Source organism: Aquila chrysaetos, chromosome 10, assembly GCF_900496995.4.
Source record: "Aquila chrysaetos chrysaetos chromosome 10, bAquChr1.4, whole genome shotgun sequence".
NCBI classification, from domain to species: Eukaryota; Metazoa; Chordata; class Aves; order Accipitriformes; family Accipitridae; genus Aquila; species Aquila chrysaetos.
In genome coordinates this window covers 5,714,764-5,728,319 of record NC_044013.1, presented here as the reverse complement: position 1 = coordinate 5,728,319, position 13,556 = coordinate 5,714,764, and positions in this window count along the sequence as shown.

Below are 13,556 nucleotides of genomic sequence, written 5' to 3'. Positions count from 1 at the left end.
GGCTCAACAAGCAGTGGAGGGACGAGCATACATGTGGGCAGGAGGAGACGGTCATCATTAAACAGAAGCAAATGAAGACAGGAGTTAGTGTATGGCAAAATGCTTATTAACCCAAATGAACACATGCCCTTCAGAGGCTATAGCGCTGAGGTTTGGCATTTAAACCACCGTGTGATTTAACAGTACCATTGAAATCTGGGCATTTGGTCTAATAAAGACATCACTAAACTTTAAAACCAAAACAAAACCCCCAACTCCTGCTTGCTAGAGCCTGCAGACTGGGGTGTGTTCGTCAGAATGGTACAAAAATATACTTATTTGGAAGTAAAGAATAGAGAACATTAATTGGCTAATAGGGTATTTCCACCCCAGAGAGTATTAATACGGCGTTTTATTGACGTGACATCCCTCATGTTTCCTGGCTGAACGGTAGGTGGCACATGCAGGAGTGAAGACAGGTTGTCATAATCCAGCCCGATTTTATGTGATCGCATTAACTTTGGCGCATACAATAAGCATTAATTTGGAAAAAAATACAAATGTTAAGTAGGCCTTTCTTTTAAAGTATGGTCCTAGCATTTAGCGTGGAAAGATGTAAAAGATCCCACAAAAGGCATAACATTTCATCAGGTGAAGCCTACGGCGTAAAGGGGCTCTTGTGTATAGTGGGTTTCCCAAAGTGTTGTTCTTAGTCTTAACTTGATGAAGTGTATTGGCAACATGCACGGAGCGGGCTTTTTACACGCTGTTTTGGAGACCTGGTGCATAGCCGTTCAGGATTTCCGAGAGTAACTTTCAATGCTCTTCTATCTTCTTGAAATAGTCTCAAGTGGTAAATTGGCTTTCAAAAAATGTAGCTGTGACTATATGGGTATTTTATGCAAAATTAAATCTGAATATTCATGTTTTTTAAGAGATTTGCGGTCACAGTATTTCTGTTGCTTACAGCAGTGGGTATTTCAAACCATGGCAGTAATGTTGGTTTTGTGCAAAAACGGAAATCTCTCTGGGATGGGAAAATGGAAGTTTGGGTATGGGAAAGCTTCAGCATTACCGCATTTACAGAAAATATTCTTTAAAGCCAATTTTAAGCAGTCATGTAGTGATAACCTCTGCATAAGCCAAACTTTGCATGTGAATACGGAAAAAGTAATTTTTCTTGCTAACGTTAACTTGGCGTCTACCTATTTGGAATACCTACATGTGTAGGCACCCAAATGAGAGCGATGGAGGAATCCAAGGAGGAAAGAAACCAGTTTTTCTGTCTTCCTTTAATGCTAAAACCAGAAATGATCCTACCAAACCCTCTGTGTCTGCAGAGGGAGATGGTGCTGATGCCCAGGGAGAGCAGCGATGTGCTGCAGCGCCTTGCCGTGCCCTTTGAAATACGCCTTCTCTTTTGCACAGAGGACTTTATCTTACAATTTCCCCCCAGTTAAGACTATGCGAAGAGGCCTTTTTTCTTATTTGTTTGAAGATCTGTGGTCTCAAAATGCATATCCCTCGACCTTCTGACCGCAGGCAGTGCGCTTCTCTTTTCTTCCTTCATCACTGTTTCCCTCCTCCTCCCATAGCTGGTGCTACTGTCCTCCACGTTGTCCCAAAACCTTACAGTCAGCTGGGGTCCTTGTTCAACCTCATGAAAACCCCTGTAATTTCCTTCTGCCCAGCCTCTTCTGAATCCTTTGCAAGTCCCATTCGCCTCTGCCTCTTATATCTGGCCTTCATCCTCCTTTAGTTTTCAGCAGGTCGCTGCCATAATGGTCATCTTTGCCTCTGGCATCGACTGGCCACGCAGTTTGCTAACCAGGCTCTGGTTGCCTTTTAGTGCCTGCATATGTTTTAGTTTTCTGCTGTATCCTTTCCTGCCTTGGCTCTCATATCAACATTTCAGTGTCCCTCAGTCTATCCAGGCTCAGTGCTTCACCGTTCTTGGGGACACAGTCTGCCTGTACCTCCCCACAAACTCTTTCCTCTGCTTGAAATATCACCACTTCCACCCTTGGCAAAGCAGCTCAACCCCTACCAGTATGGGGCCCCGCTATTTCCTTTCAAAAGTTGATTTTCTCAAATCGTCTCCCAAATTTGATGGCTAACATTGTTGCGAAAAAGGCAACATCTCAAGGGCTGTCCTCAAAACCTGTTCCCTCCCACCGATGCAAGCGAAGCTGAATAAAACATGTGTTTTAAGCAGAAATAATGATGCCCTGTTTTCACACTAGTTTAAATAATTATTTGAAAATTACGACTTTAACAGAAGCTGCTGTGTGTGTAAAGAAACCCTCGTGGTAGGGATTCGGCTCGTGTGACTTGTTTGGCATTTGCATTCAAATACTTTTGTGCTTCTGGAGCATTTTTAAGACTTGACTATCTGCTCCCGCCACCCATGACAACAATGCACCAGCAGAAGATGAAAATTCTGGTTTTCAGCCCCAGCATTCCTGAATAAAATTTAGCTGATTGCAACAGTATCATTTCGGGTGTGATTTTTAGTGGGTTTGAGTTTGAATGGGTTTAGAATAGGTGCTTGAGCGGCTTTTGTCCCCATGCTAATGCCCCTGCAGCAGTGGGAGTCAGGAGGAGTGAAATGATGACCTGAAATAGCAGACGGCTCCAAACAGAGCTGGATTAATGTGAAATGGGGCCCTCGTCCTATCCAGCCACGAAGCCTCCAGCCAGCCTGGGGGCACCCGTGCCGTACCCCATCCAGGATCCCCCCCCAAACCCTCCCCATCAAACCCACCACCGCTGAGCCCCCGGTCTTCCCGCAGCAAAGAAATTCCCCAAAGTGGGTCTCCAGCGGCCCTGACAGGACGATGAGCTGTGTGCCATGCCGAACATGAAACAGCGGAGGGATTAAAACCCAATTTGCCCGTATTCTGACGGGCTTTGTATAATTTTTTTATGCGCGACAGACGCATTTGATGTGTTTGGAAAATTCAGCAGTAGCGTTCCTCCTCCTGTGATATTGCCAGGCTTGCTCTGTAATGCTGAAGAAGAAAAAAAAAAAAGCCTTAGTGTTGGGAATTATAAATAATTTGATGCAACAGGTTTAAGTTACCATTTTTGTGGTGAAAAGAAAAGCTTAGCATGATCCAGATTTTCCTTGGTTTCCTCCCATTCTGCTGAGAAGCAGAGGTATTCACATTTCTTTGTCTAACAGTTTTATAATGTCTTAAGAGATTAACAGTGAGCATGAATGAGGGGCTGAGGATTAGACGACAAAAAGCCCGGGCCGTCCACTACCTTGTTTGCACATTTTACATTTTTCAGCATTGCCGAGCGAGTATAGAAACTAAGGAAAGATAATAAGGACCAGAGTCCCAAAAGTGTTTAGTGATTCAAAAAAATTCAGATGCCATGTCAGAACTGACAGAATGATGGAGCATTATGTGGCAGGACCCACTTTTTTGTCTTAGGGTAAGCTCTCGCCCTGAGTGAATGCAGATGTTATCGCAGGATCCCAGACAGACAGTCAGTGAAATGTGACAAGCTGTCAGCAAAGTTACACTACGTTGAGTTTGCTAAAATATCCTAAAGCTTTATACGTGGTGCTTTTTTTTTTTTTTATATAGAAAACTTTTAGCTCAATCAATTGAGGAAAAAAAATGGGGGGGGGGGGGGGGGGGGAAAAAAAAAAAAAGAGGGTTACAGTAACCTTTCCAGTTGAGAATCCTTTGAATGGTTCAGACATGGCTGTAAAAGTTTTTTAAGAGTAGGGAAAAATTATAATCTGAAATATTTGGAAGGTTACGTTGGCATCAGTAAAACTTCTGAAAGCAAAGCGCATGCACAGTAAGGCTGTTAACCACATGTCATACTATGTCAGTCATTCTCCGAATGATTTGGGTATTTACCCCTGTGAAATGCTTAGTCAAATCAGTAATAGCAGCCAGCAGAAGTGAATCCTACCAGTACTCAGCTTTCTCTTTAGCAGGGTATCAGCTTCAAAATAGGGGGTTTATAAGCAATTGTAATTCCTTTCCTGTTTGTTTGTTTTGTTTGTTTTGTTTTGTTTTTTTTTTTTTTAATTTTTTTTTTTAACCTCAGAAATAGGCGCAAATGCACTGGTAAAATTGCAAACTGAATGGCTAAAAGGATGTAAAGTGAACTGGTTAAAACATGCTCAGCAAATAAAAATATATGGCAGGGTAAATCAATGCAAATGATCTGAATTCAGATGCTCTGAAGTCATAGTGAGGCTCAGAAAATGACTTTTGTTTTGAAATTTGGGTCTGCAAGAGATATTTGATTTGTAAATATTGTAAGAAGATCTAAGCTTCTTAAATTTTGAGTAGAAAAATAAGGGCCTCATTCTGCATAATCTTAAATATTTAACTCTCAAGGAATCTGCAGGAAAGTGATGTTGTTTATGTGCCAGCACACTCCCAGGAAGGTGCTCAGTATTTTCTTGTTTTAATACTTCATTACTTAAAAAATATAAATATATACTGGGAAACTCGAATAGTTTTACACATGCAACTGATTTTCACTTTTGAATTAGGGCTGAGTCAGATTCAAGCTTTTACATAATTAGAGGACAGGGAGCCTAAAATACTGATGTTTTCAATTTCTTTCACAGGTTTATTTTAAAGGTATATTTCCTTATACAGGCAAGTAGATTTTGATTTGAAAATGCCAAAGTAAATTGCATATCTGTTTTGTAAGTAATTATATATATCATTCACAGGAGCCCCTTTAATAGTCTGTATTCTTGTCTTATTACTGTTAGCTTAAACCTAAATTTAATGAGAAGGCTGTTTATAGTGGCACAAACTAATATATTTTGCTAGAATACGAGTTGCAGTACGTTCATTCTCTTCTAAGCAGAGCAGAATAATGCATGTGATTTATAATCAATTTAGATCTCCTTTTGAATAAGATGATCTTGCATTATTTGTTTCCATATATTGAAAATATTAATTTACTTCTAGAAGCAGGGGAGAAAGGGAAACGTACCGAGCCACAATTTAGTGTAATTTCTGTTATAACAAAATGTATTACCAAACAACGCAGCAACCTTCCCCGATTCTGAAAAATGGGATGCAAAGACGCTTAGGAGATAACATCTCGCACAGTGTTTTTGTAAAAACCCCCGAAGTAAACAATCCAACTAAATTATGCATATGGAGGAAATGATTGAGAATATGTTTAGCTGGTAATCGCACTCATGCTGAAGTTTTAAATTTCATCTGTCTGCTCAGATCTATTGTGATCCATTAAGTGGCTTCCTTTTTTTCCGACAAATTGAATGCTGCAACTGCAAGGAGCTCTTTTGTTCTTTTAATTCAGTCAGCATGGAAATGATTTTCTCATTTCAGGCCCTTTTCTGTCCTCTCTTCATTGTGTCAATAAAATAGAGTTGTGCAGAGCTGCTCTAATCAGCTTAGAGTGCTAATTCATTGCACTGGGATGCTATCTGGGTCCGGCTACAGGTGGGCACTATAAGGGGTCAGTCTCCAGGGGAGTCTAATTGTGTCTCTCTTGGGTCTTGTTTGCAGAATAACTGAAATCTCAAAACCCGGCTTAAGAAAGGAAGAGAAAATGCACAAACGCAGGCATATAGGAGCACGCATGGTCTCTAGGTGCACTACTCGGTCTCAAATTTGTTTCTATTTTGACACCGTTTGGGGAAGGGAATGCTTTAGTTCAGTGGCAAAAGATTAATAAGCAACTTTGTAGATCAATTTTAAAATTCAAATAAGAATGTGGTCATTTTGAGACATAGGTGCGCAAAAGGGAAACAGATGCCGTGGTGCTGGTGGGGGGTTTCGGGCGAGGCTTGCCTTTAAATTTTGGAGGCTTTCAAAAGACTAACAAAAACCAAGAAAATGCATTATTTAGATAACAAATCCTCTCCGCGTGTGCCAGTGGTGGTCTTTAGCAAGCTTTTCACCAGGGTATGTTGAGCCAGCCCCAAGGACCCCAGAAAATCCTCCGGCAAGCGAGGCAGGGAGCCGGGGCTGCCCCAGTCCTGCCCCAGTGCCTAAACCCCGCGGCAGCCCCTTCCTCCCAGTGTGGAGGGGCTGTGCTGATGGCAGGAGGTGATGCTTTCTGCTGGAGACTTCGCGTCTTATCCTGGGTTATCGCGAAGAACTGCTTGGGAAAGATCAAGAGAGGACGAGTGCAAGGGGAATGGAAGCCTCATGTTTGCCTTCTGCCCCAATATCGCACGGTTTGGCCTCAGAACTGTCCCTCACGCAAGACAAGCACGCTGCAGGCTTTGCTGTTGTTTTTTTGGTTGTTTGTTTGTTTGTTTTTTTTAATGGATGAACTTATGTTTGCCCCCAACCACAAAAAAAGAGAATTGAGAAAAGAGGCGGTGATGGGGAGGGGTAGAGGACTCCCAGTGATTTCTCCCGTCTCTTGCCACCTTGTCGCAGGGTGGGGGGTTTGGGAGCATCCGCCCTGGGGTGCGTCCTCGCCTCTGCCAGCCCTGCACCCCCAGGGCAGCCCTGGCACGTCTTCCATCAGGGACTGAGCAGCAGAGCCCAAATTTCCCAGACAGACGCGATAGACGCTGCCAAATCGCTTCCTGATGTAACGCCAGCAACTCCAGCACGCACAAGTCTGCTCCCAGCACTTGCTATGCAAGCCAACAGAGATGGGCATAGGCAAAGTAGTAATTATGGGGATCCTACCAAAAACTTCTCAGCACCTTAAAGATGGCAGAAGAGCCCTGGCATACTTTCTCGCTGGGGAGGAAGGGCATGGCTTGTTGCAGAACAGCCAGGGACTCTGTGGAAAGAAAAATGCAGTGAAAGTGGTAAAGAAAACTGAGCAAATCATAAATTTCCTTAATAGTGTAGCAAAACGTAAAAGAAACTGAATTTGGACAGCATTTTGTTTTTAAATTAACGTGAAGGTTTTCCCACAGAATGCATTTCCCGTGCCCACAATTGCTCATGCAAAAATTGGGCGCTATTTGGAATTACTTTAAAAATCTCAGTCCTGAAAAAAATGATTGGGTCCCTCCCAGTCTCTTTTACCCCCATGCAACTGAGGTTCTCACTTATGTGTAGGAAAAGCAGAGAGGGCATGGTCGTGGCCATGGGGCAGGGGCAGTTCCTCTCCTGTAGCACAGGGGGTTTGGGGAATGGGGATGTGACAAAGTCTCCCGAAACCCAGTGCCTTTTCCGCAGAGAAGCCGGTGTTGGCTCCGGAAAGGATTTCAAGGCAACGTGGGCTCTGCAGGGCATCATATCCTCATCCTTAGCTACTTCCACAACTGCAGTTCTCCTTCACTCCAAAGTGAACCTGATTGAATTTCGGCAGGACTGTTCCCCACCGCTGGATTTTCTACAGGAGCGATAAGCTTGACAGTCTATTGTGGTTTTGTGGCCGAGCCGCCACCATGAAAATTAATTAACATACCTGAAGACACCCCTGAGCAGGAAATCATAGTGCTGCTCTGTGATTCAGGGGTGAATAGGATCTCTCTATTATCAAAAACTCCATCAGGGAAGAGGAAATTAAGTTCCTAATTAGACAGTGTCCAAAGGAAGAAGTGAGGCATTGAAGAGATGAAGAAAATTGAGAGGTAGCTGATGCACGTATCAGGCTAATGATAGAAAAGGAAATAGTAGAGCTTGAAAGGTCACTGACCTTATTAGGCTAGGAGAAAAGTAGTAGATCTTCAAAAGCTTTCACCTATGATAGGTTGACAATGTGTGAAGTTCTCTAGATGGTCAGAGAGGAAAGACAGCCCAGAAAGAGCATGGGAACAAATTAGGTAGATTACAGTGAACTGCATAAATGCAGCATGGAAAGCGTATTTAGTAAAGAGAGGAATTCAGGGTAGAAATAGCCAGAAATGTTTCATTATTTGATGAGATCTCTTTCCAGTACAAGTACAGGATTTTCTTTCCCACTTAGTAATTTTATTTTTTGTTCTATCAGTTAAACTCAACAATGATCCATCACTGGGTATAACATTTCTCTAATGAAGTATTTGCTTTCTGCGAAACTGAAACATTTCAGTGGTAGCCAATTCTGAATATTAACTTCAGCGAGATGAAGATAGCGGTGCTAATAATAGCTTCAACATTAGGTTTTGTGTATAAGAAGCACGTTCTGCATCACATAGTGAAAGCATTGCAGCTCCCTTAGTGGCAAGAGACTTTTACCTTGGAATACCAAGCCTGGCCAGCTGCAAGAGTTTTAAAGGCTGTTATAGGCTATTTTCTCAGTAGGTAAAAACTCCCTGGCTCTTTAAATGAGATATTACAAGGAACAAGTCTATAGCAAGTCAAATGAAATACCCCTAAAGCCTGCCTCCTCCCAGCCTCTCTTCCTGCAGCAGTTTTGCGCCGTACGTAGGTGATTTCTCAGAGCCAGCAAGGCCTGATTAAAATCCTCCCTGCTGGTTCGTGTACAAGCATGGGTTTGAGTTTAGAGGTAGAGTTGCTTCTCTGTCTTTCTGGTAAATGCTCCAGTTTTCTTGTTGTGACTGTTGGTAAGAAAGGGGGAGAAGGAATGCAAAGAAGAAAGAAGAGGAAATTAAAAATACAGCACTGCATATTTTTCATGCAACAGGACCAGTCCATTTACAATATAACATAACAGCAGTTTTTCAATCAAAATAAATGAGGACAAATTCTCTGCTGGGAAAATATGGATGTAGCACCATGACTTTCCTTTAACGTAAGCAGGGTATGATCTACTCCAACAGTACCATTATAAACCCGATGTAAAGACAGACCATGAAAAAGCCTGTATTTTTTCTTTTGCTATGGGAAAGTTTAATAGCTTTTTTTAAATGGTATGAATAACAAGGCTGTTTTTAATTAAATACTGTTGTATTCTGAAATTAAAAAACCCTTTGCAGACAAACGCTACCATGTGGAGTTTGACAAATAAGGCAAAAGATGCTTCCCGAATCTACCTAGAAGAGCTAACACTTTCCCATCATCAGAAACAAAGCCAAACACAGTATGCTTCAAATCTTTTTCTGGTGCTTGCGATCCCATCCTGAAGCAGAACCACTTTGCAGGACTCCAGCCTGGAGGCCAGAAGCACTGCTGAACCCGTGGGCAGAAGAGCAGCGCATACCTCCATCCCTAGGAGGGCTCTGCAGAAAGGCTTTGCTGGTGCTAAAGTTCCCGGAGATGGAGAAGGGCTGCCATCCCCGATTAGATGTGGTTTGTAATAGTATCGTCCTGTTTTCACTCACCACAGTAGAACATTTCTACTAGGCTAACAAGGCATAGGGTAATGAGAAACATGCCAAGTTTAAGGGAAAGAGGAGTCGAACCTACGTACAGGAAACAAATGTGATCAATTACCCCAAGTGTAGAGCTCACAGATACCTTATCTTAAGGCTCCTTAAAATAAGAACTTGATTGTTTCCAAATGCGTCTAAGAAGCTAGTGATAGAAACGCATTAATACGAGAGACACGTGAAATTTTATTACCTCCAAAAATTGTCATTATTACTTTCTTCTAAAGATATAGAAGAATCAACACAACTGTCTAACACATGATCATAGCAATAAATCTGTGACTACCTGTGCATGTGCAGGCTGTACATGTAGAAGCAGAGTTTTAGCGTTATGTTATTACAGTCACCTAAACAATATTTCAAAAAGTCACCAGTATTTATTGCAATATAAAAATCCTCTTTTGCAGTTTATTTTTATTTCATTGTTTGTTTTTTTTTTGTTAGGATTGGACTTGTTTCTTTTCTTCAAAACAAATATTTTAAAGAAGTTTTCCTGGTGATTATTCTCCTTGTAGGTGCTACACCATCTGTAAACGGCTACTGAACTTAGGTTGACACTAGAAATGGAGATTGTTAGCTGAAATTTCTGACACATGGTGTGTTTTCTGAAGATACATTAGGAGCAGGGAGAAATGTGTAATGGCAAGCTCATACTAAGGTATGGTTTTGACCTAAAGTTATGTGACTCTCTGCTAGGTTTTTAACGTAAATCTGGTATGTTTAGGGCAGGAATATATTCTTTTTCATGAAATTGCTACTGTCTGTAGGAATGTCACCCATGAATGAATTAGCAGGAGAAGGGAAGCCACTGTGGAAGTCTAACACGCTCTTCCCATGCACGCAAGTCCCTCTGGCATCAGCAGGAGTTTTGTGTGAGGTCTGATGGAGGTTATATGACCCAAAACCTCATGATTACATTAGACTAATTGCCTGAGATGAATGTGGCACTTCTTATACCTTATGGGTGGATTTACACAGGTTGAGACTGCGACTGGAGCAAGGCAGAGTGTTACCACTGGTTTTAACAGGAGTAATGCCAGCCTCTTGTATTCCTACACATGATGGCATTCCATAGGAAAGCAATTTAAAAGTTGGGCACTTAGGGTTGATGTATCGGTAGAAGGAATCTTTTGTCAGTAAAGAGTCCAGACTGGATTTCAAAGGAGCCTGTTCACTTTGTAAACCCACACCTGATCCACCTTTGCATAATGTGGACTGAAATGAGGGCTAGAACATTTAAATTTTGCTAGACATCTCTTGACATAGGTGTTTCTATAGGAAGGAGGTTATTGCTTCATTCTGCAGGGGCAGGCTTGTTTCCTTTAAAATGTGTTTGCCTCTCTCCCGAGATGACAAATTCAGCAGCATCTTTAACACACTATTCTATTTGGCATTGTTGTTTCGTGCTTGAGATAAATATTAAGTTGTTCTAATGTTCATGAATTCCAAAAGAATGAGGTGTTTATTACAAATGGTCATTTAGGTGCAGCTTACACTCTTCAGACGTGCTTGTTATAGTGATGCATGGGGTGGTCATTTCAGGGGACAATGCTAAAATGTAAGAAAAAAAGTTTCAGGCATTTAGCTGGAATTATATTCAATACCGACCTGTTATGGTTTATTAAAGTTCTGCACTTTAGCCTGGAGACATTTGCCAGTGCAAAAGTAATGGCTGCTTTAACATCCGTGTACAAAAGTGGAATTTAAGAGATTAACTTGCATTTGACCTACTTCAGCTCTCCTGGTAATGAGGGGTGCAGGGGCACAGAATTAATTTCTCTCAATTTGTGGCTCTCAGGGGTGCTGCTAAGTTTGAGAGTGCTTGAATTTTAAGAGTCTCCTGGTGTGCTGAGAAGGTTTTGTTACTGCACGGAGTTCTGTTAGCGGCAGGCACTGAAGTGCCAGTTTTATCTATTTGATTAATAGCCTGATTGAGTTCTAGTGTATCTTTGAAAGAAAAAAACATATTTTCTCTCCCACTCGAACAGCATTTTTTCCCACATGCGCCCATTCTCCTCTCCCACCCAGTAACAGCAACTCAAACCAGCCAATAGACTGAGAAATGTCTTCTGGGCCTAACTTTTAGTCTGCAGCTCTCAAGCTGGGTTTTGCATACCAGATCTGTCTCACCTTCACAATAATCCAGGATTTATTCAGGATCTGCTGTACGTTTGTTGTGTGTGATATTAATTGGTTGCTTCTAACAGGATATAACTCAGGGTGGTATTATTTGGACTGATGCGATTTTAAAAGCTAGCAAATGACTGTGCAATTATTACTCTAGTGCTGTGTCTTTACCACAGTATTAATGCATCCAAAGAGATTTTTGGCAAAGCAATTTATACTCCAGTGAAATTGGCTGTAACTACTGAATGTACAACGTTTCCTTTTCTCCCCGAGTTTAAAAGGTCTGTTTTCGTTCCTTATCAATACACTTCATCCCTCCTCTTCCTTTTAAAATAACTGCTGTTCAGTGGAAGATTTCTTTGTGCAGAATCAGTACCGACATGACGTGATTTATTCCCAGCTCACTGCAGTTTATCAAGGAAATAAACAGAGGAAGGAATAACACATGTAGGTACCATCCTGTGTCAAATATGCATATTGGGGAGTAGGATGAGAAAGATAAAAGATTCCTAAAGTTTTCTAAATACATTTTTATTGATTTCTCACATTATCACGCAGGAATATTGGTGCTGGGAGTTTATCTTTTCTAGAAATTTTTAAGTAAAAGCTCCTGCTTCTCTGAGATCTCCAGCACAGAAGAGTCTGGAGACTGCGTGTGTATATGTTACTGTTTACCAATAAGCATGATATTAAGCATCTTCCACCTAACAGCAAAAATACATATTAACCATAGCAAAATAAACCATGTATCTTTATTTTTCTTAACGTATATAAAGAAACCAACAATTGTGCCAGAACTCATATCAACATGTGCAATACACTTCTACAGGAACGCAATTGTTTTGTGTAACATTTACCTATCAATTTAATAGAGACTAATTGTCTTGAGATTCTTTTCTGGAAGTTCACAAAGCCTTTGCCAGGTTTCATTGTCAGATCCTCCTTCAAAAACCTGTGATTAGAGGAAAACACAGCTTCTCTTTGGATCTCTGATCTGTCAATAAAATGGTACTAGCTGCTTATTTTCAGCAAGCCTGGACTGACCAGTGCTTTTACCTTAAGGAAATGGCTGATCTTTTTGTTTTCAGGTTAAGGAAATCAAGACAGATTGTTAAAATAAGGAGGTTTTATACACAGAGCTCTTCCACAGGGCTTCGTGTAATGGGATGCACACAGACATGCCTCGATGCAGTTGTTTTTGACATGTAACTGCTGTCAGAGTCATGAAGGATTTTCCTGGGTTTTTTTTTGGGGGGTGGGGGGAGAATAATTGACCATTTTGAAGTTTCACTCTTAACACATAAAACCACATTCCTGTGATGAGTTCTGAAAAAAAGGATCAAGGCCACCCATTTCGACTCTGGAGAAGCACATCTTGCTATGATGTGCTTTCTTGATTTTGTGGAAATTTTTAAAGATCATGTATTAAGGTTCACTAAAAAAACTTGAAAACTTTTGATTTTAAATGTTTCTTACCCTTCTTTCATCCGGTGGAGAGCTTTAGTTGTTGCCATATATGCTTCAGTGAAAAGCAACAGCACCAGTACCCGGCCCACTGTACAGAGTTAATGTCCTGCAATCTTTCCCTGCTCCTGAGAGTCGGAGGGAGTTTCCAGCTCCACTTTTCCTAGCAGCTGCCAACATTGTCAGCACTGATCTGTCAGAAAGGATTTTTTCTGGCAAAACTTTGAAGCTCCTTTCTGACATCCCCAACAAACTAATTGTTGTCTCCTGCCTCCGAGAGCCCTCTGAAGTCCCAACGAGTTAGTGTCTTCTCAAGAGATGAGAAAGGGGACTCACAAAATCAATTTATCAGGCTATTACGCATTGTCATCAGCCAAAACAAAAACCTGCTAAAGACAGGAGAAAAAGTAGAAGAAATGGGTCTCTGAGAAAAGGTTACAGAACATCCATCTTCTCTCCTCTTCCGATTGTTTCCTTTCTTTACCCATTTTCATACCCATTTCCCTCCGCTAAAAGACACTTTATGACAAGCATTGTAATCTCTTTAGACCAGGGGGGAACCTCTTCTTTAGCACTGAATCTTTGCAAGGCGTGAGTGACAGCGGGAAGGGGTCCAATTGCCACCGAAGACACTAGGCAATAAATCATCCACCCTGGCATCAAGTGGCTGGACTAGTCCCCACTTCCTGATGGCCACCAGTGCCTGGCGGTGACAAAACAGCTATTGTCAGCGCCCAGCAGCCAC